This window comes from Cnephaeus nilssonii (genome assembly GCF_951640355.1).
Source record: "Cnephaeus nilssonii genome assembly, chromosome: 8".
Taxonomy (NCBI): Eukaryota; Metazoa; Chordata; class Mammalia; order Chiroptera; family Vespertilionidae; genus Cnephaeus; species Cnephaeus nilssonii.
Genome location: NC_137079.1, coordinates 30731006 through 30747191, shown reverse-complemented (window position 1 = coordinate 30747191; position 16186 = coordinate 30731006). Strand labels below are relative to the sequence as shown.

Below are 16186 nucleotides of genomic sequence, written 5' to 3'. Positions count from 1 at the left end.
AAATTTCCCCGAATTTCATCATGTTCTTGATACTAAATACGTTTTTCATAAATTGCAAAAACCAGAGTTCTTAGAGAACATACTAATCTGGAAACTGATAATAATATCTACTTGGAAATTTGAAAAATGCTTTTAAAAATGATTCCCAGCCCTGGCCGGCTTGGCTCAGTGGATAGAGCGTCAGCCTGCAGACTGAAGGGTCCCAGGTTCGATTCCAGCCAAGGGCACATGCTGGGGTTGTGGGCTTGATCCCCAGTAGGGGGCGTGCAGGAGGCAGCCGATCCATGATTCTCTCTCATCATTGATGTTTCTCTCTCTCTCTGCTTCTCCCTTCCTCTCTGAAATCAATAAAGAAATATATTTAAAAAAATGATTCCCAGATCAAAAGGCAAATAACTTACAGGTAACGAGTTACATAGAAATTAACAAAATGAGTATATTTTATCTTAAAGCCTTTATAATGAAGTTAAAGACACAGTAAGAAAATATGTTCTAGCTTTACCCATAGCCTACTTTTATTGTTGATCAAGAAAGTTTGAAATAAATTAAACGTTCAATGTAAGAAACCATAAAAAGAACCAACAAAAGAGAATGATAGAGAGTGGGCTAGCAATGGCGTCTTACTTGATTGCCGGCGAGCGGCTGGTGCGTGCTTTGGCCCCTGGCCGGGAGCTGGAGCAAGAGCAGCTTCCACGCAAGCTGCGGGCAGAGCTCGAGGCCCGATGGAGAAGCAGCCCAAGGGTGGTGCCCGCCCCAGTGGTCCCGCACACCTGGTTTCCTCCCTCCTGATCCGGGATCTGCACCCATACCTGAGAGAAAGGGATTCCACACTGTACCGTCATGAGCTCCTAGAAGGCAGTGAAATCTACCTCCCAGAGGTGGTGAAGCCTAGGAACCCAGAGGTAGTTGCCTGTCTGGAGAAAATTAAGACGCAGCTGGCCAGTGACGAATATAAGCGGATCACCCGCAATGTCACCTGTCAGGATTCAAGGCATGGTGGGATTCTAAGTGACCTGGGCAAGGAAGTGAGGTCAGTGAAGGCTCTGGTCATCACCATCTTCAACTTCATTGTCACGCTGGCAGCTGCCTTTGTCTGCACCTTCCTTGGGAGCCAGTATATCTTCACGGAAATGGCCTCGCGGATCCTGGCTGCAGTGACCGTCGCCTCTGTGGTGGGTCTGGCTGCGCTGTATGTCATGGTGCGGGTGATGGAAGGCGAGTTGGGAGAGTTGGGAGAGAGAGAACTGGTGCTTCATCATCAAAGTCCGGAGACGGTTTGGAGGGGCTCCAGGCTCCCAGCTGCCAATCACTGACTCTCAGTCAATCCATCAGATTCTTTGTGCTCAGGTCTGGTTAGTCAGGGCCACGCCAAGGCTACCTGCTATTTCTGTGGGCAGCCTCATCCTCTGGCAGTTGCCGGAGGGGGCAGTAGAGGAGACTCCGACAGCTGAACAGAACTGGTCTGTGGGTACCTTCTCCTGATCCTGATGCCTGTCTGCCTTCTCCAGTCCAGTCCGGGCACTGCAGGGGCTGGGGTTTTCCATCGGGAGTGAATGGAACCCAGGCCTTCCGAAGCGTGCACATCAGTCGTCATCCTTGTTGCACACATCCTGGATGCTGGCCTGCAAATTCGTTCTGAAGCCTCCAAAAAAGCAGAAGGGATTCCCTTTCTCCAGGTTGCGGGGGAAGAACTGATCGGAGGACATAAAACCAGAAGAGGAAGATGGGTCTGTACAGAATGGCGAACTGGAAGGAAGGCAGCTATCTTTTTGGACTCTGAGTTTCTATCTTCATTTTCTTCCTTCTGCTTGCCTTTTTTAGGGTTTCTACATGCTTCTGCCTGTCTCTACCACCCACCTTCTTAAACTTCCTATCTTCTCATCCCCTTTTGCTCTGTCTCCAAAAATGAAAACAGTTCAGGTCGCAAAACAGTGTTTCTGCTTTTAATTGCAAAATCCCTTGTGCTTGTTTGTGTTTGTGGGGAGAGCATGCCTACTGCGAGATTGCCTCAACTAGTAAAGGGAGGGACAGGGACGATGTTCAGATTTAACTACATATATGAATGTGAATAAACATATACATGAATATGTATGCATAATAGATACATTATGACTATGTATACACATTTTTATATGTGAGCCTAATACAGGATGTTTTCTGTGGGGCTCTTAAACACGTTTGGAGGAGTGTGAAAAATAGTATGTAAATGCTCACAGTTGACTACTTGTTTTACAATAGTTGCTTTTGGGCTTTACAACAGTCCTGGAGGTTGGAAAAGGAAATGGTCTTAGACCCCTTTTGCAGACGACAAAACTGAGGCCGAGAGAGATCAAATGATCGACTGTGTTTCTTCCTCTGGTAAATGGAGCCAAAGACTCCTAGATGGTCCCGAAGTCTCTGTGTAATGTTAAACTTCCAGAACTTAGATTAGTGGTGTGATGATAGAATCTGTATAAAGCACAATAAATATTTATTGTATTCAGTGTGCTTTTATTTCAAATCTGTGAAAACACAAAAGCCCGGGGTGGGGGCGGTGAGGACATGTGATGAGGGGTAGGGGAGGCAGGGGGGAGGTCAATGGGGGAAAAAGGAGACATATGTATTACTATTTGTAATACTTTAAACAATAAAAACATATTTAAATAAATAAAAAAATAAAAAAACACACAGAGAATGATAAAATTAAAAGTGATATGATTAATAAACTTGATCTAATAAACAATACCAAAAGCTGGTTATTTTATTTTTTATTTTTTCCAAAAGCTGGTTATTTTAAAGATAAATTTAGGAAAGACAAGCTACTGGAAAGCCTGACTTTAGGAGAAGTGACAGGGAATATAGACAATTAAATTTTGGAACGAGAAAGGAGATGCAACAGAGATGAAGGAGATGAAAAGAATTGTAAGAACTATCTACACAATATCTATATACATATAAAACCCTAATATGCAAATAGACCAAATGGCATAACAACCGAACAATCAGTCACTATGACGTGCGCTGACCACCAGGGGGCACACACAGAACATGGTGGGCATTTGCAGCAGGTGGCAGAGTGCAGAACATGGCGGGCATCGGCCACGGTGGGATGGTGGAGCAGGTGAGCGGGGGCACCAGACCAAGGTGGGGCGCCAGTCGCTCCTGAGTGCTGTGGTTCCACTGGGTGCTCACACCTGTTGCCAGTCCCGGCCCCACTCTCACCCGCTGCCGGCACCGGAACCGCCATTCGCACCTGCTGCCAGCACTGATCGCTCCGCGCCGTCAGCAGGTATGAGCAGTGGCTGCAGGCCCTGATCGCCCCTCAGGGATTCTCCACCTCCCGTTGCTCCTGAGGGGTGATTGGGGCAGCAGCCATCGCTCGTACCCGCTGCTGGCGCCGGCCCCAGTCGCTCCGTGCCGTCAGCAGGTGTGAGCGGGGCCGGCGCTGTCAGCGTGTGGGAGTGGCATCGGCAGGAGCAGGGCTGCCGGCAGGGGACCGGGGGCTGTAGCGGGAGGGGCTGGGCTCACGGAGGATGGGCCGAGACCCGCCCCTGTGCCCACCGCAGCCTCATGGCCCACAAATCAACTGAACGGTGGAATGACCGGTCACTATGACATGCACTGACCACCAGGGGGCAGACGCTCAACACAGGAGCTGTCCCCTGGAGGTCAGTGCACTCCCACAGGGGGAGCACCGCTCAGCCAGAAGCTGGGCTCTCAGGCTGGTGAGCGCAGTGGCGGTGGCGGGAGCCTCTCCCGCTCCATGGCAGCGCTAAGCCATCAATCGGACATCCCTGGAGGGCTCCTGGACTGCAAGAGGACACAGGCCGGGCTGAGGGAGCGCCCCCCCCCCCCCAAGTTCACGAATTTCATGCACCGGGCCTCTAGTTTTGTTAATAAATTAGAAAATTTAAATGAAATTAGTGACTTTGTAGGTAAATTCACCCACAAAGTGAGGGTACGTCTGAATAGACCCATAACCACAGAATCCTGTGAATTACAGACTTACCACTAAAAAAAAGTAAAAAGCTGCCAAAGCCAGATGATTTTTCAAGTGATTTTACCAAATACCCAGGGAACACGTAATTCCCATTTACACAAACTGTCCTATAGAACAGAGAGAAATGTAAACAATCAATCATTTCATAAAACCGTCATAGAAAACCAAATAAAGATACCCCTCACCACATGCCCACAGTTACAGACATTCTTTCCTTATGAGTACAGACACAAACATACCAAGTAAAATATTAGCACACTGTACCCAGCTATAAATTAAAAACATACACTGTGGTGAAGTAGGTTTATTCTAAGAACATGGGGAGGCTTAATCATTAAGAGATCCATCAACACAGTTCATTCCACCCAACATAACAAAAACTCACGTGATTTTGTCACCTTAGGACCAAAATGCACCTGATGAAGGTCAACAGATTTCTTAATCACAACTTGATGTAAATAGAAATAGAACTTACATAATAGAATGAAAAGCATTTTCCAGGAGCCAACAACAAATACGATCCTAAATGATGACACACTGAAGGCGTTTAAGGCAGAAATCATTTAGAAATTCCCCATATGTTACATTGCTTCAGACACTGCAAAGCAATTAAGCAAAAGAGTTGTGTCAAAGAAAATATTGCCGAAGAAAAGCCAAATGAGCATTAGTTTTATTTTTTTTTTAATGGCTAAAATTTAACTTAATTTTTTACAGCTTTATTAAGGTAAATTTTTTTTTGCTTTTATTAGCTATACTGAGGTATTATTGGTATAGAAAAACTTAATGTATAAAAACATAATTAATGTATACAATTTGATGAGTTTGGACATGTATATATACACCTGTGTTACCATGACCACAATCAAGGGAATAAACATATCTGTCATCTTGAAAAGTTTCCTTGTGTTTCTTTGTTGTTGTTTTTTTGTGATAATAACTTTTTAAAAATATTTTTTTTTATTGATTTCAGAGAGGAAGGGAGAGGGAGAGATAGAAACATCAATGATGAGAATCACTGATCGGCTGCCTCCTGCACGCCCCCTACTGGCATGTGTCCTTGACCTGAATGGAACCCAGGAACCTCCAGTCGGCAGGCCATTCTCTATCCACGGAGCCAAACCTGCCAGGGCTGTGGTAATAACTCTTAACATGAGAGCTACTTTCTCCACACATTTTAAGTGCACAATACCTCATTGTTAACTGCGGGCACTGTGTGTGAAGCAGATCTCTGGGAACTGCTTCTCTTGTGTAACTGTAATTGTATACCCATTGAACAACCACACCCTATGATCCTGCTCCTCCCATCCCCTGGGAATTCCATTGTCTATTTCCATATGTTTGACTCTTAGATGCCTCATAAAGAGAAACAACATGCAGTATGTATCCTTCTGTGACTGGCTTATTTCACTTAGCATAACCTCCTTCAGGTCCATCTTTATTGTCGCAACAGTAGGATTTCCTTCTTTTGTAAGGCTGAATAATATTTCTTTGTATCTATCTAGTACATTTTTTATCCATTCATTTATTGATGAACACTTGGCTTTTGTGAATAATGATGAAATGAATATGGAGTGCAGATATCTTTTTGAAATCAATTTTATTTTCTTTGAATAATGCAGCAGTAGAATTGCTGAATCATAGGTAGTTTTAATTTTTTGTAGGACCTCCATACTGTTTTTTATAGAGCCTGCATCAATTTATATTCCTATCAACAGTGTATAGGGATCCAATTTATCCGTCGTTTTAATGGTGGGAGGTGATATCTCATTGGAGTTTTGATTTGCATTTCCCTGATGATTAGTGAAAAAAGTTGAGCATCTTTTCATGTACCTGTTGTCCATTTGTATGTCTTCTTTGGAGAAATGTCTACTCAGGTCATTTTCCCATTAAAAATTTTTTTTTCTATTGAGTTGTAGGAATTCCTTACATATTTTGAAAATTAACCCCTTATCAGATACACGGTTTGAAAATATTTTCTTTCATTTTGTAGATTGCCTTTCACATACCCCAATCCCACATTATCTGATCTTTTCATTTTGATAAAATCTAGCAGGCACTAGTGACAGTTCTTGCTTTTGAAAAATTTTGCATATCTTTATTCATTATGCAGTTTGATCCATTGAGTTGCCTTACCGCTTTAAGGATGCACTCCTGAATTTGGCAGAAGCACATTCTGTCACAGTCCACAAACAATGTAAGTTTCAGAGAAAAACTTTCCACTCTTTACAAGGTACAGAAATAAAAAGCAGGGTAGGAGGCCCGGCCACTGTGGCACAGTGGTTGAGCATTGACCTATGAACCAGGAAGTCACGGTTGGATTCCTGGTCAGGGTGCATGCCCCCGTTGCAGGCTCAATCCCCAGTCGGGGGCGAGCAGGAGACAGTCGATCAACGATTCTCCTCATTGATGTTTCTATTTCTCTCTCCCTCTCCCTTTCCCTTCCTGTCTGAGGCAAATAAAAATATTAAAGAAAATAAGTAAAAGAAAAGCAGGGGCAGGAGGAACATAGCCTGCGACTTCCTATATGACAATATATGCAACTTCAGCAAATCTGATGGTTCAATTTTAACTGCATTTTAAATTCTCTTTTGGTGTGTTTTAACTTCTTTTCCATAGGCTGTCTTTTTCAAGGTGAAATGAATTACCCCCTTCCCAGTTTCAAAAATAGCCACTAATACTTTAAATATCATCATTTCAAATTTCAAGATCCACACACAGTCAAGGAGCCAACTTGATCAAAGTGGGTTTCCAAGATTCATAGCTAAAGTAATTTGAATAAAATGATGATATTAAAGGCAAACTGGACCGTGGTGGGCATTTGGGATAAATCTGACAATGCAGTTTCCCCACGGCTTCCTGGGTAGCATCGTTAATCATGACAGCGACACCCCAGCTGGTGGGTCTTGTCCTTGACTCTGTGCTCCTGGAGGCAAAATTACTTCTAGCTCCATCTGGTCTCTGACACCCTATGCAATGCTAATTTCCTGTTCCCCCTCTCTCTATGCCAGTTTTCAGCATCTTTTTAAAAAGGATATCTTTTATGACTTGGCTATATATTTTTTTCCAATCAGACAGATGAGCCCTTGTGTGTTTGGGGAGGAATGAGGAAATCTTAGCCTCTTTTTAAGATTGGCCTGTGTGGCTCAGTGGTTGAGTGTCGACCTATGTACCAGGAGGTCACGGTTTGATTCCTGGTCAAAGCACATGCCTGGATCATGGGCTCGATCCCCAGTGTGAGGTGTGTAGGAGGCAAGCGATCAATGATTCTCTCTCATCACTGATGTTTCTATCGCTCCCTCTCCCTTCTCCTCTCTGAAATCAATAAAAACATATCTTTAAAAAAGGACAAATATTTGTGATATACACATTACCTATGTCACTCAATTTTAATAGCAAAACCAAACAGGTGCGTGGTTGGATACTCTGTCTCCAGGTCTAAGAAAGGAAGAAGTAGATTTCCCTCTCTTTGAGAACCTATAAGCACAAAATTAGCCTTTTCTTATCTCAACTTTCTACTATTTTCACCAAAATTACCTCCCCACCTCTGTGCCTAACCACCCCCACACAAACATTTTTTTAAAAATGAGCGCGCCAGAATTTAAATGCGACCTTTCTTTTGGAGATGAGAAGAACCAGTTTGCCACCCCAATATATGCTTTGGGGGCAGAGGGGTGGAGATAGATTATTGTAAGCTGGTTACTGAGCACTGAGAGCCACATTTAAAAAATATATATATTTTTTTATTGATTTCAGAGAGGAAGGGAGAGGGAGAGATAGAAACATCAATGATGAGAGAGAATCATTGATCAGCTGCCTCCTGCACACCTCCTACTGGGGATAAAGCCTGCAACCGGGGCATGCGCCCTCACCAGGTATCGAAAAGGACCTCCTAGTAAATAGTTCATAGGTCGACGCTCAACCACTGAGCCACACAGGCCAGCCGGGCTAAGCTGGTATATTTTTAAGAAACAAAAGGCTCAGAAACGTTGACCTTCCCCCTAATTGCCTAAAAGAATTCAGAGAAGACCTGCTCCAAGAAGGGAGTGATTGTCATAGATAAGCACAGTTCAACATGCACTAGTGTGGTAGACAGGGAGGGCCCTTGGCCAGGCCCATTGGATCAAAGTCCTGGACCAAACGTTGCTTTTCCATCTCCGTTTGGATTGTCTTCTTGCCCTTTGAAGTCTCCTACCCCCCATACTTTCTCCTATGCTCCAGGTGGCATATAAGCCTCCACAGCCTGACCTGTCCTTGGGTCTCATATTCTTATGGTCCCCACCGTCCCCCCTCCCCCATCCTACCCCATATATACATAATAAATTTGGTTACTTTTCTCCTGCTACTCTGTCTCATGTTAATTTGATTATTAGTCCAGCTAGAGGAATTTAGAAGGAAGAAGGAAAATTATTTTCTTCCTCCCCAACAAGAGATAATACCAAATATGGAATAAAAGCCACACACTCGAGGATATAAATAGCTTCATTATGTATGCAGTAAATCGGATTATCCGCCCTCCTTTCCTTTCTGAGGGAGAACACATGCCCATCTCTCTACGAGGGATCCAGGTCGTACCAAAGAAGTATAATAAAATGGGGCTTTTGGAAAAAAAAAAAAAAAAAGAGAGAGAGAGAGAGAGAAGCCACAGAGACTTGCTGGCACAACACAGTGGAGGTGATTTCATGGTTTTGCAGACACTTCATTATAATGGGAAGCATGTCTTTCTTCTTCCCCTCTCAGGCGAGGCCTTGAAGCACTTGAAGCTTTCTTCTCAAGGAGGAAAGAAAGTGTGGGCTGAGCCTCCGTCAGGGACCCTGGGGAAGGAGGACAGGAGAAGGCCCTCTCCTCCCGCCTCGCCGCTCAATAGCAGGATGGCGCTGGGCCTGGCCAGAGCTGGTCTCCTGGGGTGGGAGGGCTTGGGGTACCACCTACACCCAACAAGTCAGGGGGGGGACTCTTTTAACTTGGTAGGATTTGGACTGGTTGTGCAACAATGGGATTATCATTAGCGTCACGTAGGACAGAAAATAGGGGTTACCTAGAGAATGCCAGAGCGAGGGTTTGGGCCAGGCTTCCTCGAGTGATATGTTTGAACCAGTCTTTCTTTCCTTCTCCCACTTGCATTCTAACAGGGGACCCATCATTTCCATGTATCCCACAGTGTGAGTGTGTGTGTGTGAGTGAGTGTGTGTGTGAGAGTGTGTGAGAGTGTGTGTGTGAGAGTGTGTGTGTGTATGAAAGTGTGTGTGAGTGTAAGTGAGTGTGTGTGTGTGTGAGTATGCGTGAGTGTGAGCACATTGACATCTAGATTTGTTTTTGTATCTATCTATGTTGAAAAATCTGAGTTGACACCGATGCCTCCAAGCCCAGTTCAGCACCCTGGGGTTGTTTTGAGTTTTCTATTCTGATCCGAGCTCTCTACATTTTATTTATTTATTTATTTATTTATTTATTTATTTATTTATTTTATATATTTATTTAAATAAGTCTTCATTGTTCAGATTATTACAGTTGTTCCTCTTTTTTCTCCCCATAGCTCCCCTCCACCCGGTTCCCACCCCCACCCCATGCCCTTACCATGCCCCCCCCCATTGTCCTCATCCATAGCTGCTCAATTTTTATCTAGTCTCTCCCCCCACCCCCCAAGCCCCCTTCCCCCCAAGAATTGTCAGTCCACTCCCTTTCTATGCCCCTGATTCTATTACATTCACCAGTTTATTCTGTTCATCAGATTTTTTATTCACTTGATTTTTAGATTCACTTGTTGATAGATATGTATTTGTTGTCACTTTGTTGTTCATAATTTTTATCTTTACCTTTTTCTTCTTCTTCCCCTTCTTAAAGAATACGCTTCAGAATTTCATATAGTACTGGTTTGGCGGTGATGAACTCCTTTAGCTTGTTCTTATCTGTGAAGCTCTTTATCTGACCTTCAATTCTGAATGATAGCTTTGCTGGGTAGAGTAATCTTGGTTGTAGGTTCTTGCTATTCATCACTTTGAATATTTCTTGCCACTCTCTTCTGGCCTGCATAGTTTCTGTTGAGAAATCAGCTGACAGTTGTATGGGTGCTCCCTTGTAGGTAACTTTTGCTCTTGCTGCTTTTAAGATTCTCTTTTGTCTTTTGTCCTTGGCATTTTAATTATGATGTGTCTTGGTGTGGTCCTCTTTGGATTCCTTTTGTTTGGGGTTCTCTGTGCTTCCTGGACTTGTAAGTCTATTTCTTTCACCAGGTGGGGGAAGTTTTCTGTCATTATTTCTTCAAATAGGTTTTCAGTATCTTGCTCTCTCTCTTCTTCTGGCACCCCCATAATTCTGATGTTGGTATGCTTGAAGTTGTCCCAGAGGCTCCTTACACTATCTTCATATTTTTGGATTCTTTTTGCTTTTCCGGTTGGGTGTTTTTTGCTTCTTTGTATTTAAAATCTTTGACTTGATTTTTGGGATTCTCTAGTCTGCTGTTGGATCTCTGTATATTATTCTTTATTTCAGTCAGTGTATGCTTAATTTCTAATTGGTCTTTTTTCATATCCTCGAGGGTCTCACTAAATTTCTCAGAGATTTCTAGAAAATTCTTGAGTAACCTTATAACTGTGGTTTCATTTGTGACATGTTTCTTTGTCTCCACATTTTGGCTGCTTCCCTGAGTTGATAGAGTGGCTTTGTATGGTAGGTGTCCTATAGGGCCCAGTGGCTCAGCCTCCCCAGTCACCTGAGGTGGATGCTCTTGGTGCACCCCTTTGTGGGCTGTGTGCACAGTCTTGTTGTAGTTAAGCCTTGATTGTTGTTGGTATCACTTGGCGGAATTGACCTCCAGACAAATTGGCTGTGAGGACCAGTTGTGTCTACGATGGGAGAACTGCTGTGCTGGAAACACCCTTATGGGGCAGGACTTGCTTCAGTGGGGCTTTGGTGCTCACTGAGTCTGCCCCCTGAGTGTGTCTCTCATGGATCTGAAGAGTTGTAATCTGGTGTGGTCTCACTTTGACCACTTGGTGCACTGGCTCTTGGATCTCCAAGGAGGTGCAAAGTCAACCCCTGCCTAAGGCCACCCAGCAGGAGCTACAGAGAGATCTGCAGATTCCTCCTCTTAGTTTGGGGTTTGGAAGTGCCCAGATGAGGCACAGCTGTGAAGCAATGCAGGCTGCTGACTAGCCTTAGGCCTTCTTTTGGAAGCTCTGGGGTTCTTTGACCCAGTTGCAGTTTGTTAGGTTAGGTTGCAAAAGGCCAGGCCATTCATATGCAAACACCTCTGTGCACAGCTTGGGTGGGGTTGTAAATTGGGTGGGGCATGGTCTCAGGGAATCACAGGGCAGTGCAAACAGCAATGGTTGCCCGTTGGCCCTGCCCCAGATAGGTCCCTGGGTCCCTCAGTTCCATGCAGGAACAATGAACGCTGCGACCACCTCTGAGAGAAAGCCGCCCTCACATTCTGGCCCGATGCCAAACAGTCCAGTTTCTTCCTGTATGAGTCTGGGTCCCCAGAGTCCCACCCGAAACTGGAGTTCAGAGCAGTCGGGAGTTTGTATCTCCCTCCCAATTGAAAAAGACCACAGCGTACTCAGTTGCCAGCCCGTTTCCACGCACACACCTTCGTACCTTCCCTCTTTCGCACCTCTGCACCTCCGGCCAGTCTAGATGCGCTTTTCTCTTTCCTTCTTGTTGTAGAACTTCCACTCAACCAGCCTTCCCATGGTTCTGGATGATATCCGTTTTTTCTTTTAGTTGTAGTTTTGAAGTGATTGTGCGAGACAGCAAGTTCAGGTGTTTACCTATGCCGCCATCTTGGTTCCTTTCCCTGAACTCTCTACTTTTTAAATGGGGCCCTTGTGTTATGGCTCCCTCACTCAGTGTCCCAGCAGAAAGATAAAATACTTACGTCAAAATGAATGCTGTTCAGTTCACCTTCAATAGAAATGGTTTGGATCAAATAAAGTTTGAACGGCTTTTGTTAAAACTGACTTCCTGCTTTCTTCGCCAGGAAAGTGGGAGTTTCCGGCTGCTGGGTTTGGCCCTATTAATGGTTGATGGGACCCCACCACGCAGGCCTGGTGCTGCTTCACTGCAGACCTCTGTCCTGTTGGGCGAATGGCTCTCATCTCAGAGGCTACTTCTAACGGGTGTAAGGAGGTGGAAGTTTGGCCATGTTCCAAGTTATAACACTGAGTAATTCAGGATCTCTTTTCACACATTAAAACAAACAAGTAATATTTGGAACCCAAATCATCCAGCCTGGGCAGCCCGGTTGGTTGAGTGACCCGGGCCATCCCCAGCACCGTCCCCCGGAGTTCCACTGTCCCAGGGGCTTATTGATTCTGTCACTGGGCTGCCCTCACCGTCCCCCTGTCCCCCTCACTCCACATCCCGTTTTCTTCACAGGGTGGAGAGTGATTGGGAATTACAAGGATGAGCTCATTCTTCCTCACTGCAATCCTATGAGTGCGAGGTAGGCACTGTTATAGACCCCACTTCACAGATGTGGAAATGGAGGCACAGAGAGGGCTAAATATTTTGCCCAGGTTGCACAGCACTAAGTAGGAGCAGCGTTTGAACCCAGGCAGTCTAGTCCCCAAGTAAAGTCCTTCACCCGCTCTCCCCCGTACCCCTCACCCCAGAGCTAACCCCTCCGAGCTGTGTGTCTGCACATCACACATACATTCATCCACAGATATGGAGCTTGGGAGTTGGACTTTTTTTCCTTCTAAAATGCACATGGGATTAGAGCTGCCCTGGAGGGGTCTGCCTGTCAGGACTTGGAGACTGTCCTGCGTTCCTTTCCTCTCATATCCTGAGGCATCGAAACAGGTTTAATCATTCCCCACTGATGACGTTTAAGTTGCTTCCAAAGTTTTGTAACAACATACAGTATTGCCATAGCCACCGTCATTTTGTATTTTGTGAATATTTCTGCAGAACATTGTTCCTGGAGGCCGACTATGGTCGGAAGTTCTGAACATTTTCATTGGCGACATGCTGTTCTTGACGCAATAAAACTTTGCAGCCCCCTCAACTGCCAGCGTGTCCACTTTCACACCTGTCAAAGCCATACTGTATGTTAGCAAACTTCTACACATGCATCTAACAATTTTCTTTAATCCTCACCCGAGGCGTGGGCATATATTTTTCCATTGATTTTCAGAGACAGTAGAAGGGAGCGGGGAGGTGTAAGAGAGACACATTGAGTGGTTGCCTCCCATACTTGCCCCCACTGGGGGCGGGGATCAAACCTGCAACCCAGGTAAGTGCCCCTGACCGGGAATCCAACCTGTGACCCTCTGGTGCACAGGCCGACGCTCTAACCACTGAGCCACGTTGGAGAGAAGTCATATAGCTAACAATTATTACACTTGATCTTAGCCAAAAGGCTGAGAAGCAATTTAGCTAACATTAAAATATATATATTTATTGATTCGTAGAGAGAGAAGAGGGAAGAAGGAGAAAGATGGAATCGTTGATAATGAGAGAGAAACGTGGAGTGGCTGCCTCCTGCACACGCCCCCTGGGGATTGAGCCTGCAACCTAGGCATGTGCTCTGACCGAGAATCAAACCAGCAACCCCTTGGTGCATGGGTCGATGCTCAACCACTGAGCCACACTAGCAGGGCTGCAAATGAAAGGGGGCAGAAATAAAATGTTGGAGAACCAGCTAGTATCGTAAGAAATATTAATCATGCTCTGTTATAACCGCGATTGTTTTATTCTGATTAAAGAAGGCGCTTCTACCCTGGCTGGAGCTGACCTGGAGATGCAGCCCTCCCTCCCCACTTGGAGCTGCCTATTAACCGGGAAAGATGAACGAAGATTTGTTACAGAAACCAGAATCGCCAGCCCTTTGAAGGTCCCCGGCCCTTTGACACACCGGCAGGCCTTTGCAGACCTCCAGCCTGCTTGCCTGTTAACTGCTCACCTGGCACTCCCTTTGGCTATTTCCCCTGTAACCCCAGCCCTTGCACATCGCTAAGCCCTTTGAAGACCCCTAGTCCTTTTTCGTATCTGTAAACTGCCCCTTTGCCTAATTTTCCTTTGTAGTTCTACCTGTATGAGCAGCTGGCTTATGGGAGGCTGCAGAGCAGATTTTTGTGGCTAACCTACTGCTGACAATATTGGAATAAACGCTAATATATGATTCAATCCTGTCTCTGCTTAATTGGCTCGAGTAGTGACGGGCAGCACCCACCCATTGTTTGTCTGGTTACACTAACAATTTTCTTTTTTTGGGGACACAATTTTAAATTTAATTTTACTTGACTTTCACAAAAGTAAAAGAGAAGTTGATGGAATTGCTGAATTCATATAAATATTTCCTCTAGACAAGAGATACTTTCCCTAAAATATCCCTTCAAGATTAAAAAAAAGAAACTGTGAGAACATTAGAGGTTGAAGTCATTATGATTTTTCCCAAGGACATATTTCCCTTTTTGTTTGTATAGACTGAGTTCTTGCTGTGAAAGATGAGTTCGTTGGCCCAGCCACACTGGCATGAACACGCAGTTCTGAAAATATTGAGCCCTTCTGTACCAGTTAGTAAATATCAGCCACCGACTCTCCCCAGGGCTCTCCCCTCTCCTGGCTGCCCCACCCCACCGCCAGGACCAACCCCAACCCCCATCTCCCCGGACCCCGAGCTACAAGGGAAAGGGGACTCTGGTCCCAGCTCCCAGGCGCCTTCAATACCCACCACTTGGCCCCAAGCAGCTTAGTTTCCATCTGTTTTACATAATGGCTGTCAGGTAAGGCTTTGTTTGCTGAAAGTATTCAGTGGGAAAACCCCTGCTCAAGGTCAGCCCTCAGGCCCTTGAAGTTTGCACAGTCCAGGGATTTCTGAGACTGGAGGGAGGCCTTTCTCCCAAACACACTAGCTCCTTAGGAAGTCAAGTGCACGTCTGCATCCTGGTGTAATTACCTTGCATCCAAATGGGCACAGTCACAGGCCTGGAGACTGCCCCTGAGCCGGCTCCAAACTGGATGAGGCAGAAGGTGCTGGAGCCCAGGCTCAAGGGGAGGCGGCAGGAAGGGAGTGGGCTTTGCTCCGTGCCCAGCCCCGTGCCAGGTGCTCACGGTCCAGATCCCCTCCAATCCTATGAGAGGTGTTTCTTTCCTCCCTCCTTCCCTCCCTCCCTCCCTCCCTCCTTCCCTTCCTTCCGGATTTACTGAGCACCTGTCTGTGCCAGGGGCTGGGGTACAAAGGCAAAGCTAGCATCACCACCCCGTGAGAGCATCATCCAGAAAACGGCTGTGACTGGGGTGGGTGCAGGATGCAGGGGGAGCCCCAAGCAACTCAGGGAAGGTTCTCCAGTGGAGTTAAAGCCGAGCTGGGATTTGAAGGATGAGGAAGGGCATTCCAGGAGGAGGGAACTGCATTGCGAAGGCAGGGAGGCAGGAAACAGCCCTCCTGTGGGAGGGCGATGGAGCCCAGGTCCAGGAAATCTGCTGGGTGAGGTTGGGGTCCCAGAACCCACACCTGGACCCTCTGCCTCCTTGACCTCCTTTGCTCCCGGCTGCCTGGGGAGGAAGAGACACCCCCCCCCCGCCCCCCCCCCCCCCACCTACCTGCGCAAAAGGAGGCTTTGAAACTGGAGGGAGAGGGGAAGGAGGGGGCAGCGAGTGTGTATTTTTGGATTGCTTCTCAGAAATCTCCTCCTCCTCCTCCTCCCACACCACAGCAACCAGGTGGCAGCTGGGGGAGCTGCCCATGAGCAGGGCTGAGTTGAGGGGGAGGTGGGCTGGGCGTAGGGACCTCTGCTCCCTCTCTCTCAGCCTCAGTTTTGGCATCTAGAATGGGCAGGACAACCTAGTTGCTGGCTCCTGTCAACCCAGGTGCTCCAGGAAGCCGAGGCCCAGGCTGGACTCATTAGGGGGAAGGCCTGGGAGGCAAGGGCGGGGCCGGGGAGGACCCTGCCTCATCCTGCAGCTGGGGGCTCTGCGAGTTCCCACCTCTCCCTAGTCAGCACCCGCCTCACCACCCTCCCCTCCCCCAGCCTTCCAGGGACTGCACAGGCCCCTCTGGACCTCTTGCATGGACTCTGGACGAGCCACTGCTCTCCTGTCTCCTTCTCAGTCCCCGCTGTCACAGTCCCAGCAGGAAAGAGATGGCACACTCAAACGATTTTCTGGAAGGACTTTGGCAAAGGGACTGTTGACAGGTGTGAGAGCAGGGGCAGCCAGCCAGCCAGGGAGGTGGCACCCCTGAAACAGAGACCATCACAGGTC

The 16186-nt window shown here is 46.5% G+C and overlaps 1 pseudogene across 1 annotated transcript; it reads left to right on the top strand.

The window, feature by feature from the left end:
* The first annotated feature begins 612 nt into the window (after window positions 1-612).
* Window positions 613-1313, top strand: LOC307104529 (transmembrane protein 199-like; annotated as a pseudogene). Its single transcript has one exon. The product of its transcript is annotated as a transmembrane protein 199-like (transcript).
* The last annotated feature ends 14873 nt before the right edge of the window (window positions 1314-16186 follow it).